This window comes from Zosterops lateralis (assembly GCF_965231275.1).
Source record: "Zosterops lateralis genome assembly, chromosome: 8".
NCBI classification, from domain to species: domain Eukaryota; kingdom Metazoa; phylum Chordata; class Aves; order Passeriformes; family Zosteropidae; genus Zosterops; species Zosterops lateralis.
The window spans coordinates 31,976,390-31,991,297 of record NC_139768.1 but is presented as its reverse complement, the minus strand read 5'-3'; the positions used below and the strand labels follow the sequence as shown (position 1 = coordinate 31,991,297).

At 46.7% G+C, this 14,908-nt stretch overlaps 1 protein-coding gene across 1 annotated transcript in view; it reads left to right on the top strand.

Annotated features, from left to right (window-relative positions):
* SGMS1 (sphingomyelin synthase 1) overlaps nt 1–14,908 on the top strand; it is an 88,494-nt gene that overhangs the window by 12,200 nt on the left and 61,386 nt on the right. The window contains exon 2 of the mRNA XM_083866890.1: nt 11,805–11,919. The gene's annotated coding sequence lies outside the window, so the exon portion shown is untranslated. The remainder of the gene's footprint in view (nt 1–11,804; nt 11,920–14,908) is intronic.

Here is a 14,908-nt window from a genome sequence, read left to right as displayed (position 1 = left end):
TCTTTCAAAAGCCACAGTTTGGTAACTGGGTGCCAAAGTTTACCACAGAAACGTTCAGGAGGAAAAGGGGAAGGCAGCTCCTGCTGAAATACCAGAACTGCTGCAACACCAAGTGTGAAAGCGTTGGGGTGGTGGGAGTGGAGGGTGCTGAGGGGGGTCAGAGGGCAATCACAGTCTGATCCTCTTCGAAGTGTGTGTTCCCTAACTGCCCTTCTCAGGATTGAGCTGTTGCTTCCGGAGGTGGAGGGGAAAGCCATGGAATTCCAGGAAAGCCGTGGAATTCCAGCCAAGAGCCCTCTGCAGAATAGCCAATAGGACTTTGCCAGGTGCCAGATCTCATGCTGAGAGTGCATGGCTAGGTTTGCCTGTCCCAAAGGGCTTTTTCCATGAAGAAGGCAGAGCCTTAGCTGCCAGAGCACTCTCCAGAGCTATCTCTGAAAGGATATATATTTTTTTTTAATATGGAATTTCCACCTGTGTACCCATCAAAGCTTGGGAAATTACCATCCCTTACCATTTGTTCAGCTGCACAGGAGGATTGTTGCAGCAATGCCTGGGAAAAGCAAGATTAAAAATGAATTACTGTAGCCTAGCAGGGATGTATTGTCCAGAAAATATCTTTTCCAAGTTAAATTCCTTCTCCAAGCTGATGGCTTTGAGGCCAAGACAGAGGGTAAAAAACTTTCAGCACGTGAAACAAATTTCTGCTGCAAACTATGGGAACCTCTGAAAGTTGACATAACTTCTGTAGCTGGAAGTTTCACTTTATTTAATTTATTTTGCTTCCTTAGGGCTCAGCTGTACTTGTTTTGTTGAGTTGGTTTATTTGTGGACACATTGTGCTGTTCTCCCTCAGGGATGACCTCAAGTCATCTGCCACTTGTTAATGTTGGTGCTAAGTGTGTTTAAAAATCTCTTCCTGAGATTTAAAGGTCTTTTGCATCAGTCTGGGGATGTATGGATGGTTAACACAGAGCAATTGATACTCTTATAGCTGCTTTCTGGACTAATTAAACACACACCTGATTGTCACAGGTGTCATCTTGTAACTTGACGTGCAGCAAATGAGTCAACTGCAAACCCGGCTTGAATTCCTTGCCCTCAGTGAGTTTGTGTGCAGGTGGCTCGTTTATTCCTTCTTTGCAGTGGCCAGAAGAATCTCTTTTCCCAGGAGACTCAAGTCAGTGTCAGGAGAAAAATGTTCCTGCTGAATTTCATATGTGGAGCAGCTGAGGGCAAATCCTCACTGGGAGTTTGAGGTCTGTGGTCCCTCCCTGAGGACCATGTCCTGGCAGGAGCTTTGCTGCTCACCTGCTGTGTTTCACAGCCAGGAGGGAAAAAAACACTCCCAGCACATGGAGAACAGATCCCCTGCCTCTGGACACCCTAGGAACAGGCTCTGATTGTGAAATTTGGGAGCAGGAGCCAGCTCTGCAGACCCACCCTGGAATTCAGTGTGCCTTGGTGTCCTGTGCCAAAACCTGCACATGCTGCCGTCCACCTCCCTCCTGCTTCCCTCTCATGGCTGTGGCACCAACAGGATGGCAAAAAGCAACACATAAGACAATTTTAGTGTGACAGGAGAAATGCTGCCTCACTTTAGCTGCACTTAACCCCTGGCTTTAAGTGGCTATGAGAGGTTTGTGAGATGTGCTTGATATGTTTAAGAAATAAAAAGCCTTGCCGTGCGAGAGGGGAGGAAGGAACTGCAGCAGAGCTTCAGGCTGGTGGAGGCACTCCTAGGTGTGTATCCCTTCCTTGCTTGATGTCTGAGGTGCAAATGGGCTCTTCAGCAAGAGGAGCTGCTTCAGGGGGAGGTGTGCTTGCTGATTTTTCCTTAGCTTTGCTTTCCTGCCCTGTGCAGGACTTGGTGCCCCAGTCTCGCTGTGGAACTCTCCTGCTCTGATGTACACCTGTGGTGTATTGGGTTTGGTTACTGCTTTTGGTTCAAGTAACTTGGAAAGGAGTTTCACTGACTTCTGGGTTCTTGTACCAGAGATTTCCTTGCTCAGCCACCACTCAGGAGTCGCCTGCTCAGTATTCCTCCCCCATACCTGACCCAGCTTGTTCAATCCTGTTCTTTCCCTGTTGAGCAAGAGAGAAAAAGGTAGGATTTCCTGTAGTTCACAAGGCTCACAGGTGCATTTAGGTTGGAAAACACCTCCCAGACCAGGGATTCCAAGCTGTGCCCCATCCCCACCTTGTCACCAGCCCAGAGCACTGAGTGACCTCTCTGGGCAGCCCCTGCCCACCCTTCCCAGGAAGAAATTCCTGCTGATGTCCAACCTGACTCTCCCCTGGCACAGGTTTTAGGATGGTGACAGGCTCTGTAAGCAGCATGTGTCTGCTGGCAAGCCACATGAGAAGGTGACATCCATGTGCCAGTACAAATCTTGGCTCCAGAAATACTCAGCATGAGGTGAAAGTGTAGCTGTTTTAACAAACCATCAAGTGGGAATGTCTCATTCCTGGTGTTCCCGAGTTAGCTTGCAGCTGTTGTGCCTGTGCCCATCCTTTCTTTCCATCCTGCATCAGGAGTTATGACCTAAAAATAAATTGTGTTGTGCAGAGGAGTGGGAAATGAGACAGCACCGCTGATTTCAGGTTTCATTGTTCTGTGTGTGTGCCCTGTGCTGAGAGACTTTCTGCTGGTTAGGGAACTCCAGCTGGGGCTGAGCAGTGCAGGCTGTCATCGCTCAACTGGGACTGAGCTAATGCTCCTCTGCTCTCTGGCCTGCTGTTTATCCAGACCCCAAATTAAAAAAAAATCGAGGATTTGGAGAGGGCAGAAAGGTTGTTACAGTTTCCCTGAGGTGAGGGCAACCCTTGTATTTCTCTGAAAGGGAACAGATTCGTTTGCTGTGCTGCCATGCTCTGCAGTGGCTTGGAAAGGTCTCAGGTGCGATGGCCATGAACTGCTTTGTCACCAATTGAAACCACTTAAAGGGCACTGCAGTGGGCTTTGCTCTGCCTGTGGTAGACTGATGACTTCATTGGACTAACTGGGACAGTTGTGTCATTTCACTGGTGTTTGGAGAAGAAATGGAGTGGACAGTGAGGCCTGAAGGTCACTTTTGTATTCCAGCCTCTTTGTCTACTTTAGTGGTGACATTAAATTCTTTGGTACAGGGCAGCTTTACCTGTTGCTATTTGTGCTTTGGCAGTTAGGGCTGAAATCTGTGTTTCAGCTGGCAGCAGGCCCCAGTTCTGGTGCCTCTTGCATGACGACTTTCATGTGTTTCAGAATTAGGCATCCTCTCCCCACAGGTTTGGAAAGTGTATCTTTGGGCAAAAAGGGAGAGGGATCTCCTTTTGAAAGGTGATGGGGCCTTGTGAAACCTGGCGGTGCTGTGTGAGCCTTTTGGTGTATGACAAGCCTGTCTTTCTGCCCCTCCAGTGCTCTCAGAGGTGTAGGACAGTTCTTTCCCCTCCCTTAAACTAAGCTTTGAGGATCTTGTGTGACTTGCTGATTTAGTAGTCTGTACCTCAGAAAGTGTTGCAGTTCGGTTGATGTGTTGCACTTAGGCAAACAAGCTAATTTTGGCACTTAGCATGCCTGATGTAACTACTTTTCTTCCAGGTGTAAGAAAAAAAAATGGGAGATAAAGTCTGGTTTAAAATGACACCAGGCAAATTCCAGCTTGGAAGGCAGTAGGAGTAAGTGAAGGTCCATGTGGGGTTTTTTTTCTGTTTTTACTTGGTTAATTCTACTTTTGCAGTAGAAAGAGATTAAGTCCATTGATTAATTAGGCAGTTTATGGATGTAAGGAACTGGTGCAGAACCAGCTGGTGGTTGGGAGTTCCCTGGCAGGGGAAAAGAGCAAAACCATATCCCAAGAGAAACATGGACCTGGAGCTCTGGGATAGGGAGCCTGTAGAGCTAGATAAGGAGACAGCACAGCGCAATGCACTAATTGATAGCAGCTCCAGACCCAGTAGAATGGGAGATAACTGTCCCCTGCCCTCTCCAAAAGAATTCCCCAGGCTCAGTAGCCTAGCCTTGGCAACAGGGCCCAGCACATTTTATTTCCTCTGCTGAAACAGGGAACGTGTCTACAGCAACCTTTAAAGAGGGAATGGGAGGAGCTTTGAGCTGGAAAATGAGTGGCTGCTTTGTTGCTTTTAGGCAATAACATTCTTAATATTCCTGTTTTCCAGTGCTGCTCCTCTGGGATAACTGGGATGAGATGAATTGTCATTGTTGTTTGACTGTCGTGCTTTTGCCTCTGGTGATCACTGTGGTTGATTCCTCTTGTCTTAAACAGCAGCCTTGCTGAATGCTTGGGGCAAAGTTGTATTTTAAGGTTTTAAGTTGTATTTTAAGACTGGAGGAGAGCAGGTGATCTGCAGGCTGGCTGGATTTCACTCCTGCGAGGGAAATTGTGAGCCAGGCTGCAGGGAAATGCCCTCTATTTTGATAGTGGTTTTCTGGAGCTGCTTACTGGGGAAGACCCCATAAGTTTTGGGTTTCCCTGCTGCACCCTCAGGTTTTTCCTACTGCTTGATCAATTATCTGCTCTGAAAAAAGTGAGCAAGACAGAAATGACAGCCTTGCTTCATCCTCAACCTTGCTGTAACAACCCTTTGCAGCCCATTACTAAGAAATTACGCTTTTTGTTTGTAGCTTTGCTTTAGCAAAATAGTCTTTCCTAGCTGGAAAGCCTTAAGGAAAAAAGTTTCTGGCAGTATCTATAGGAGTTGCAGTTCTTTGCTGTGCAAATGCTGAAATCTACATCTTGCTTTAACGTTTCTCAGAGCTAAAATATTTTTGGATAAACAAAGCATTTCACATACTGTTTAAAGTGCTTACAGGCAGCCTTTACCCCCGGAGTGGAATGCAGCCATGGGGAAAAGTGCAGTGGGAACAAGGACTTCTAACAGAGTTGATGGCCAGGAGTGGGATGGAGTAGGGCAATGTGTCGTATCTAAATGTTAATTTTGATTGGCATATCACATTCCAAGCAATTTATTGTATGAAAAATTACTGGCACCCAGAACCAGATTATTTTTTATTTATGGAACAGTCTGCAGGCAGTTTTTCTCCCCCAGATTTCCACTGGATATTGCTGGATAAGTAAGTAGGAGCAGCTAGAAATGTGCTGGAAAATTGTAGTTTGGAATCTTAGGAATCATGGAGGAACCTACTGAGATAAAGTCTGCTTTGCTTCCAGAGGAGACACACATTTCTGGTATTTGTTATTTTACACTGAAGAAGTTCCAAAGTCTCTCCTACATGTTATTGCAGAGGGGAAGGGTTTTTCCCAACCTGGTGTCTGTGAGAGAGCAAACTCTCCTAGGCATGGCCTGGGAAAAACAAGGAAACAAGGATTTCTTTGCACCCCCTCTGACTAGGAAAGGTGGGATGGGGCAGGAACTGGAATCCCAAGGAGTGGGCAGTGGCACGTAGGCTCCTCTCTGTAGGGATATGTCTGACTCCTTGCCAGGGAGTGTTTTGGACAAACAAAGAGTTTCAGTGGCATCAAGTTGCAGGGAGTGTGGGGGAGCTGAGCAGCTTTTGAGATGAGAGATTCCCAAAGGGTTACTAAATCCATGCTCAGGAAGCTCCTGGAGCTGAAAGTAGCCAAAGCCTCAGGCAGAGCCTTCTCTGGTACCAGGCGGTTTAGCTGCTCCTAAACATTGATTTAACTGCTACAGCTTTGAGGGTTAGGGTTTGGGTAGTGGCTTTTTTTACTTCTTCTCTGTGTTTTTGCTTGTTTCGGGTTTTTCTGTTGTAGGAGGCTATAAAGGAAATAAAAACCCTAAAGTTCAGGGTGACTGACTTTGAGGGTTGTTATAGTGGAAGGCAAACCCCTCACTTTTCATTGCGTGTTGGCAGCACCAAAGGCAATCTGCAGAAAGTCGTGCCTGGGTGTCTTGGGTGTACTGACTCCTTCCCGGAGGTGCCATGGGGGCCGTAGTTCCCCTTTTCCCATTTTTCAGCCTTTCTTTGATGGAGTTTTCCTGGGCAAGAAGGTGAATTGCAAAGGTTAAAATGGGACAACTGCCCATGTGCTGCATGCCTGGAAGTTTGCTGGTCTGATATCAGTACAATTATCGTGCAAATCTTCACTTTAGATGAGACCCACATATGGATGGAATGATATATTAACAGCTCAGAGAAGCCTCCTTTATGAATTTAATTGCCAGCAGCACATTTTTTATATTCAGATCTTTTAACTGCTGCAGTAACTTGGGGAAAACTGTCGTTGTAGGACACAAAAGAAAGATGAGAGACTCCAAATATTTCAGAAGGCAAAGAGCATAGAAAGAAGGCTTTATTGTCTAATTCTAACTACCTTTTACAAGGTGTTCCCATACAGACTTAATATGATTGGGGAATAGGGATGACACCTTTCTAATCCCATTGGTTAAACCAGAGAAACAGCAAACACCACCTGGAGAAAGATTGTTTTGAGAAAGGAAAGTTGTTTGCCAAGATTGTTTTGAGAAGAAGCCTTCTTGAGAAATTTTTCCTTGGGAAAAAGTTAGCAGCTGCTAGCAGGCTAAAATCTTTCAGATCCAGAAATATCAGGCCCACAGAAAACTGCTTGGCCACATGGTGAGGTATTTGCCACTTGAGCAGAATGTGTTTAGGTGCGTGTTCTCCCACTTCAGTGGAGCTCTCAGGGTGCTTCATGGTTGTTTATAGCTGTCCTGAGAAGTATCCCCTGGCCTCCCTGCCCAGGAGAAGCAGAGCATCCTTGTGGAGTTGTGCAGTTGGCCATGCTCCATGTGTCCTTGGAGTGAGAGCTCCGTGCCTGTGGTGATGCAGGGCGGCCGACAAAGGAGACATTCAGTCACCAGCTCAGGATCGTGTTCCCCTGAGTCTGGACTAATGCTCTTAACCCTGCTGTGGCTGCAAGAGCAGCCAGCAGATCTGGGCTGGTGCCCTGCTCCTTTGCTGTAGTCTCTGCAGGCTGTAAATTACTCTGTCTCTCCACTCTGCCCATCCTCCCTTTGGGATCTGCAGGGAAGCACCAGCAGCCATCCTGGTCTCTCTCCTCCTTCTCAGGCCATCACACCACTGCTCTGCAGGAGTCATGTTCCACTTAGGGAAGTCTCATCCTCTTGGGAATTGTTCTGATGTTAAAAAACCAGAAATCTTACGGTTTCTCAACTCTCTGATCCACTAAGACTTTTTTTCTGAAGCAATTATTGCGATTTCTGTCTGTGCAGTGGCTGAGTCTCAGTTATTGCCTGTTAAAAGGTGGGATATGTCTGAGATCCTGTTGTTTCAAGGCAATTGCAAAATGGGAAGAGCTAAGTTTAAACTGCTGTGGCTGGTTTCTGAATCAGTGGATAACTTGACAGGGAGGCTTTTGGCAGTGAAGTCATGGATTTAAGTACAGTGGGAATTCTGACATTCTCTACCAACCATTCTCGGAAATGGTCAAGGTGAACCATTTCTGTCTCCATCTCTTTAGCAGGAGCCTGTAGACCAAGATTGTCATGGAGTCCTCAGCTTTCATCCCATCCTCCTGCAAAAGCAGAATAAGTACCAGTCACTGGAAAATGGTTCATAAAATGCCAAACACCAGTTTGATTGGTAAAATTAAGCAGTGTAAGAAGCAATATGAAGTGGTTCCTGTTGGTGATGGACAACAGGAAACTTCTCTGATGTCATTGCAGTCCATAACTCTGGTCATTCTCTGAATTCCTGATCCCTAACATGTCTAAATGATCTGACGCTGTGTTTTTATCTTGATGGGTCTGGCTGTGAACACCCTGACAAGGCCTCAACTGTGAGTAGTTTAGTGTGTTTCGTGTTATTAATGTTTCCTGACCTAGTCATAACTTGCTTTCTTAGAATTAACCAATCTTTGCTTTTTCTCTTTGAAGTATTTTTAGATGAATCTGGGGAGTTCTGAGCATCTCACCCTTTGGGGACAGTTGAAAATATTAATGTGTACCAAGTCACTTCTCAGTGTCCAGGCATCCACGAAGGGCCAAGATTTCCACGTGTCTCTGGGGCACTTGGCTCCCTGAAGGGTGAGAAGAGTCATAGCAACACTGGGGCCAGGTTTGTGGGGAGAGATGTGCCCTGGAAGGTGTTTTTTGGAGGGATGAGCAACAATAAGGTGGGGGAGGAGGTCTGGAAACAGGAATGATTATTTTGGAAACAGGGAAAGAGTCTCCTGCTGCAGAGGTCAGGTGTATTCAGGTGACCATGATACTGCAAGATCTAAAAAAAACACCAAAAACAATCCCATGAACAAATCCTACTAATTCACATAATTATGTTGCTATTGATTGTAGTAACAATTTTTTCCCTTTTTGGGACACTAGGAATGAGTTTGCAGTGTGCTGGCAGGTCTCCTACCAGCTTTGCATGCCCAAAAGATGGCAGGGATGTTTCTGGGCTGTCTCCTGAGTTCATCACTGCACTATTTAGTGGTTCCCTAGTGCAGATCTGTCTACTTAAACCAAATGAGGATCATTCCTTCCCTTTCACATTGCCATTAGCTGGATGATTTTATTGTCTCTGCAGGAAGAGAGCAGAGACAAGCAACTGTAGATTAGGAGCAATTTGCAAAATAGTTCTGTGATTAGCACGCCTGTGGAGATGTTTTTCTGTCTAAGGGCTGTGCCACAAATTTTACTGGCTCCCTATGCTCGAAGAATTAACTGTGAGGAGGATTAAAATGACATCTTAGACATCAGCTAAACGTCCTCTCAAAAATCCCTTATGTTGTCTCTAAATCAATTAATTTGATTTCTTCAATCCACAAGCAAACTGGGTTGGTGAACTTGTGTGAGTGATCTATTTAGGTTGAATTTCTCCAGAGTATTTTAAAGAGTACTTGAGTACTGGCAAAAGGATGCAAAAAAAGGCATGAAATGTGGAAATACCCCATGCCAGGGTGTGAAACAAAGATGCTGCTCTAGTCTTAGAGGTGCCTTTTCCAAGCAGCAGTCTTCAGCTGGTTAATCCAGCTCTCACAGACATTCCTGATCCTTGCTGGTTAAATGGAATAAGAAAGTAAGAGAAGAGCCTACTCTTGCTCCTTTTGCCAAGGTGCTGCTTGTGTGGATGTGGGAAGTGGGAAGGAAAAGACACAGGAGAATCCTGAACTCCAAAAGCTTTGCTGATGAACAGCACAAGGAGTTCTGTAAAGTCTTCAAAAGTGGCCCTCAGCACTCAGATGTGGCCACTTAACTCTGCTAAATCCTGATTTGCTTGTAATTCTACATATGGTAGTAAAGACAGTAGCCTTCACCTGGAAAACATCTGAATATTAATAAGATAAATCAGGTACTCTCTCTGGGAATCCTGTAGGTCTCCACTGGCTGTAACATCTCCAGATACACCAATCACAGATGGAGCTCCCACTCTGAGCCTGCTGCAGGCTGTGCTGGGGACAGTGTTATATCAGGTGCTGGGAAATGGGGAATATTCTGGGGATAAGCCAGCAGGGCTCTGGAGGTCGTTGAGTCCTATTGCCTGGTGGTTCTGAGCCGTGTTGTGCCACGGAGAACAAGGCTGGTGGTGACTTCACTCATTAATCTTCACAGCATCAAAACCTCCCGAATTTCTTCTCAGCAGGTGCTCCTGCACAAAGGAAACGCTGTTCCTGTCAGAGCAAGGGGTGGCACAGCCAGGGCTGAGCACTGTCACGTTAGATGCTGAAATGGCAGTGGACTGCTCTCGTGCCACCCCTCAGCTCTCGTGCCACCCCTCAGCATCGCTTAGCAACTCCAGGAGCTGAACCCTTTCCACAGGGATTCTGAGTTTAGGGAAACGGGGCCCTGAACCTGCAGCTCATCCCCCAGTGCTCTGCAAGCAGAAGGGTCTCCCTCAGGGGAAGGGAGGAGTTTGGCATACAGGCTCACTGATTTGGGGAAGATGGACCTCCTGTTTTCTGAGAAGTGTATTAGCAGTGTTAGAGCTCGGCACACAACACAAGAAAGTGCTGTGTGTGCCACAGGACAGACAGGAAAGAGCTCTGATCAGACCTTGCCACGCAGTCCTGCTGTCAGCATAGCTGCTAGTACCCAAAGTGTCGCTCTGAATCGCCCCTCCTGTCTTTCCACCAGCCCAGAAAGAATTCTGGATGTGGCAGGAAACGTGTCCTTGCAGGCTCTGTGTGCCCTGTTCTGGAGGCAGCTGGGAGGGAACATCTCAGGATTCTCATGGTGATCACAGCAAATGCTGCTGATTCACAACTCGCTCGTCAAAAATGTGTGTTTGTGTCTGAGCGCCACTTTATGCTCTGGGCTCCAGGGGAGCTATCATGCCTGGGAGAGGGGGCAGGCAGTGTGTGGAGCTTTCCCTGGCCTGGCTTCCTCCTGGGGCAGGCTCTCAGCGCTGGGGCAGCTTTTAGGAGCTCAGGAAACTGCAGATAAGGGAGTGTGCTAAGTTTAGGAGGGCTGCTCTTGTGAGATAACTCATGGAAACAACCTTCTTGGGATGGGTGACACCTCTCATGGTTCTACAGGAGGCTGGCAAGGCTTGCCCTGGCTTTCCCATGGCTCTGTCCACATGGACAAAAGCTGTTTGACTTCCAGCCTGTGGCACAGGGGATCCTTCTGGCCTGCAGGTGGAGGTGCCTGGTGTACCCTTCCCTGCAGCTCTCAGGTGTATAACTCCTGCAGGTGAGGCAGTGTAAAAATTCAAAAGGCATTTCCAAGCAATCCTAAATGTAGCTAAAAAGGAGTCCCAAGAAAGCAGAATTACCAGGCTTCCAGCTGCTTGTTTCCTCGAAGACAGCTCCTTGGGTTTGGTGCTGCTTCAGCAAGCAAAATGGGATTTATTTATCCCCCCTTCCTCCCCAACTTGTATTGGAGTGGAAATGTATGAATTGCAGTTTTCTAACTAATGTGAATGGAGCAGGGAGACCTCTGGTTTTCCATTATCTGAGCTGAATTGGAAGAGCCCTCTGGGGCACAGGGCTGGTTCTACTCCGAATCTCCACCCTGGTTTTGTCTCCCTTGGAGGCTGGAGGGATGGGATGAAGAGTAGGTTTGCTTCCCAGGGCAGGATGAGTGGTTTGTGTGTTGCTGTTGGCTCTCTGGCTGTGCAAGAGGTGGGCACAGGGATGGGGAGAAACCTGCTCCCTGGGTGCTGCCACCTGAGGATTTTGGCCACGAGCATTTTGGATTTGGTTCTCTTTGGTTCTTCCTCTCTCTCCTAAATGATCCTGGTTATCTTGGAGACTATCAGAAAAGGCTTCCAGCCTTCCTCCTTTGTTCCCCCTCGTGACTCCTTGTGTAATGCTGAGTTCAGAGCCGGGGTCACTTCAGCAACTCCCTTCAAAGAAGACATGGAGGTTTATTTCTTTAGTTGGGGCTCCACAGAGCAATGTGTATCCCATGACGTTTCTGGATTGCTCTTGTAGTTAAGAAAAGGTGCTCTGGGTGTAGGAGGGTGGTCAGCAGCTCATTTCTCACAGCAGGAAACCCACGTTGTTCTGGGGGTGGTGGTCTCCTCCAAACCTCATCTAGGCCTGTTTGGACACAAGGATATTCTTTCTTTCTGAGTCTTGTGGGAAATACTATTTTTAAAATGCAGCTGCTCCATCTCTGGAAGTGTCCAAGGCCAGGTTAGATGGGGCTTGGAGCAACTTGGGATAGTGGAAGGTGTCCCTGCGCATGGCAGAGGTGGAATGAGCTGAGCTTTGAGGTCCCTTCCAACCCAAACCATCCTGGTTTCTGTGTTAGCATGGCCTTTCCTGTATATGCCAGCTCTTGTTAGGGCTTGCGGTCATCTTCACACTGGAACAACTCCTGATGCTTTAATGAAGGCTTGCTGTTAGCTCTGCCTCTTAAATGTCCTTATTTTTATTTGTTTGGTGTTTTGTTAACAGTGACTCTCATGACTATGTGAGAAGCTGCCAGCAGCAGGTCTGAATTTGACTCTACTCTTCAAAATGAGCTTCTAACCTGATGCATCGAGTGCTCTGGCTAGAAAAGCAATTTCAGGTAGGTCAGTGCATCTTGCATTTTGCATTTTCAAGCATGTGTTTTGGAGTGGTGTATTCATTCAGTATCTTGTTTACGGTGACCTGAATTGGGGCAAGTTTCTTGTTTTGGACATTTTGGATATTTTAAAAACCATCTAACTCCAGTATTAAATTGTAAAATCTTAGGGAAGGACAGCTGGAAGATCTCTTAGATCAGTTCCTTCTGCCTGCTTCCAGGGAAGGATGACTGAGAGCCAAATCTGAAGATGTAGATTGTGGATAAATGTTCCCAAAACTCTGCTTTTAAGGAAATCTTTGCTTCTGGCTGTGGAAACTGGAATGATATATTGTGTAGACAGACAGAATGGGGGCTGGAATACCTGTATTCTGTTCCCAGCTCTGGCTTTGACATAGATAAATGACCTGCAAAGAGAGAATAAATGGGGTGTATGCCTTTTATTGCTGCTTGTAATTGTGTTTTTGTCTTTCAGTAATCCTTTGAAGCTGTGTGAGGATTTGCTGAAAGTCATCTCATAAGATTTGTTGTGGTTTTGTTGGGTTTGATCCATGCTGGAAAGCTCCGTGACTGATTGAAGAGCTAGAGGGGAGGTGTAGTGTGAATCAGAAAATAAAAGTGGAGTTTTGGGTGGAAAGATTCTGAGAAAGAGTGTTCTAAAAGCTGTTACTTGTTTATGTCCAGCATCTTGAGCAAACCAAGTCTCTCATACCTCCCATTGCTACCTGGGAAACCTTTTGCCTTTATCCCAAAAATGTTCTGGAATATTAGTGAGCCTTAACTGGCTGACTGTGAGAGGCTGTGGTGGGAGACAGAGCAGAAAAGCAGCTTTCAGTGGTGATTCTTCCTAATCCAGATGAAATCTCCCTGCAGGTGCCCTGAGCACATTTGTCTTTGGAAAGTTTAGGTTTAGTCTCTCTACTGTGCCTGTCACAATACTGCATCTTTCTGGATCTCAAAGGCTGTATAATTAAGCTGTTCAGTGGCTTTTCCACAGAATTTGTAAGAAATACCACCAGAAATCCTGAGAAAAGTGCTGTGACCGAACACCAAGGCTGGTGAAATTGAGAGAAATTATTTTTTTTGCATGTCACAGGTCAGGTGAATTATGAGTAGCTTTTGGCAGTTGTTGTTCTCTGAAAGCTGCCTCTATGTCACAGCTGTTCTGGGCAAACTGTAATATCAAGGCTTTTTCACAGCAGTTGTGAAAAATTCCTGCTTTCCCCACCTCTTCTTCAAGTCCATCAATACTGGGAGCAGGAGACACTTGGAGCAGACACCCGCAGCTCCTGTCACTGTATTGATTCAGCTTCTGTTTGCTCTGCATCCAATACACAGCTGTGATGAATAATGCAGGAATCTATTACTTAAAGTTTAATGCAGCTTTAATGGGGGTTGGACATCAACAGGTGCAGTGCAGGAAGCTGCTCTGCTCTGTGCTAAAGGGAAAAGATTCACACCAGGTGTGCCTGGGTCTGTGTTTATTGGGTTGTTCCCTTTGCCCAGGGTAGGGCTTGGCCCTGCTGAGGGACCTCCAGGGCTGTGTCCAGTTCTCCTGACCAGAGAGCCCTGGAGGGGCTGGAGCGTGTCCAGGGAAGGGAAGGGAGCTGGGGAAGGGGCTGGAGCCCCAAGAGAGGCTGAGGGAGCTGGGAAAGGGGCTGAGCCTGGAGAAAAGGAGGCTCAGGGGGGACCTTGTGGCTCTGCACAAGTCCCTGACAGGAGGGGACAGCCAGGGGGGGTCGGGCTCTGCTGCCAGGGAACAGGGACAGGACAAGGGGAAAGGGCCTCAAGCTGTGCCAGGGGAGGCTCAGCTTGGACAGCAGCAGGAATTTGCCCATGGAAAGGGTGCTGAGGCCTTGGCAGGGGCTGCCCAGGGAGGTTTGGAGTGCCCATGGCTGGAGGTGTCCAAGGAAGGGCTGGAGGTGGCACTCAGTGCTCTGGGCTGGGGACAAGGTGGGCATTGGGCACAGCTGAGACTCCCTGGGCTGGGAGGGATTTTCCAGCCTAAAATAATTCTGTGATTCTATGGCACAGCTTGTCATTTATGTGCAGATATTCACCTGCAGGTGCCTTGGTGTCTGTGACCTCTGGTTTTTCCTGTATTTATCTCAATCTGTGACAACTCAGGCTCTGTACTCATGGGGTCAGAGAGCACGTGCTGTGATCCAGGGATCTCACAGTGGAATATCAAAGCACTGCTGTCTCTTCAATGGCTTTTTTTTCTTCTTGGTACGAGTATTATTTTTTTAAACAAAAGAAAAACATCCCTTTCGTCAATTGTTCCCTGTGCAGAACTTGAGCCTTAAAATAATCCAGGAAGCCTTTTGTTATATAAATATACTCATCCTCCAGCTTGGCACGGAATGTGCTTGACAGAGCTGCTTGCTGAATTCTGTTTAAAACTTGAATTTCAGTGGCTATGAAGGAGAAACCCTGGGCTCAGAGAGCAAAGCAAACGCTGATTGCTGTGTAATCACAGTCTAACAGGGACTATTTAAAGCAGTGGAAAGCAGGGGTTTATGCCTGGAACTCAGTTTCTGTGACTCTGTGATTTTTGTTCCAGCTTGTTACAGCCAGGTGTGCTCATATCTACCAAATTTAGTTCCATGGGAAGAGAGTATATGTCTTTTGAAAATATTCCTGCTTAAGTTGTTTGCTGAGGAATAGAATTGTGTGTGAATACAGCAAGGGCGTGGAACGGTTAACAGTAAATTCCAGTGCAGAACACTCAGTGAGATCTCCCAGTTAAGTGGGCAACAGTTGGCTAGAGCAGATGTTTAAATACAAAATGAGCAAAACACCACCACCAAAAAAATATCCCACAAACTCAAAAATCCATTGACCACAAAAGCTCAACACTCTGTGAATTTCAAATAATCTTTGTTAGAAGTGGTTGCTGGTTTCTGGATGTTGTCTTGTGCATGTAAAAGCACCTTGAGGGGAATTTATGGATTGTGTTGAGTTTCTCTGTGTCCTCTGTAGGCCAGACTTT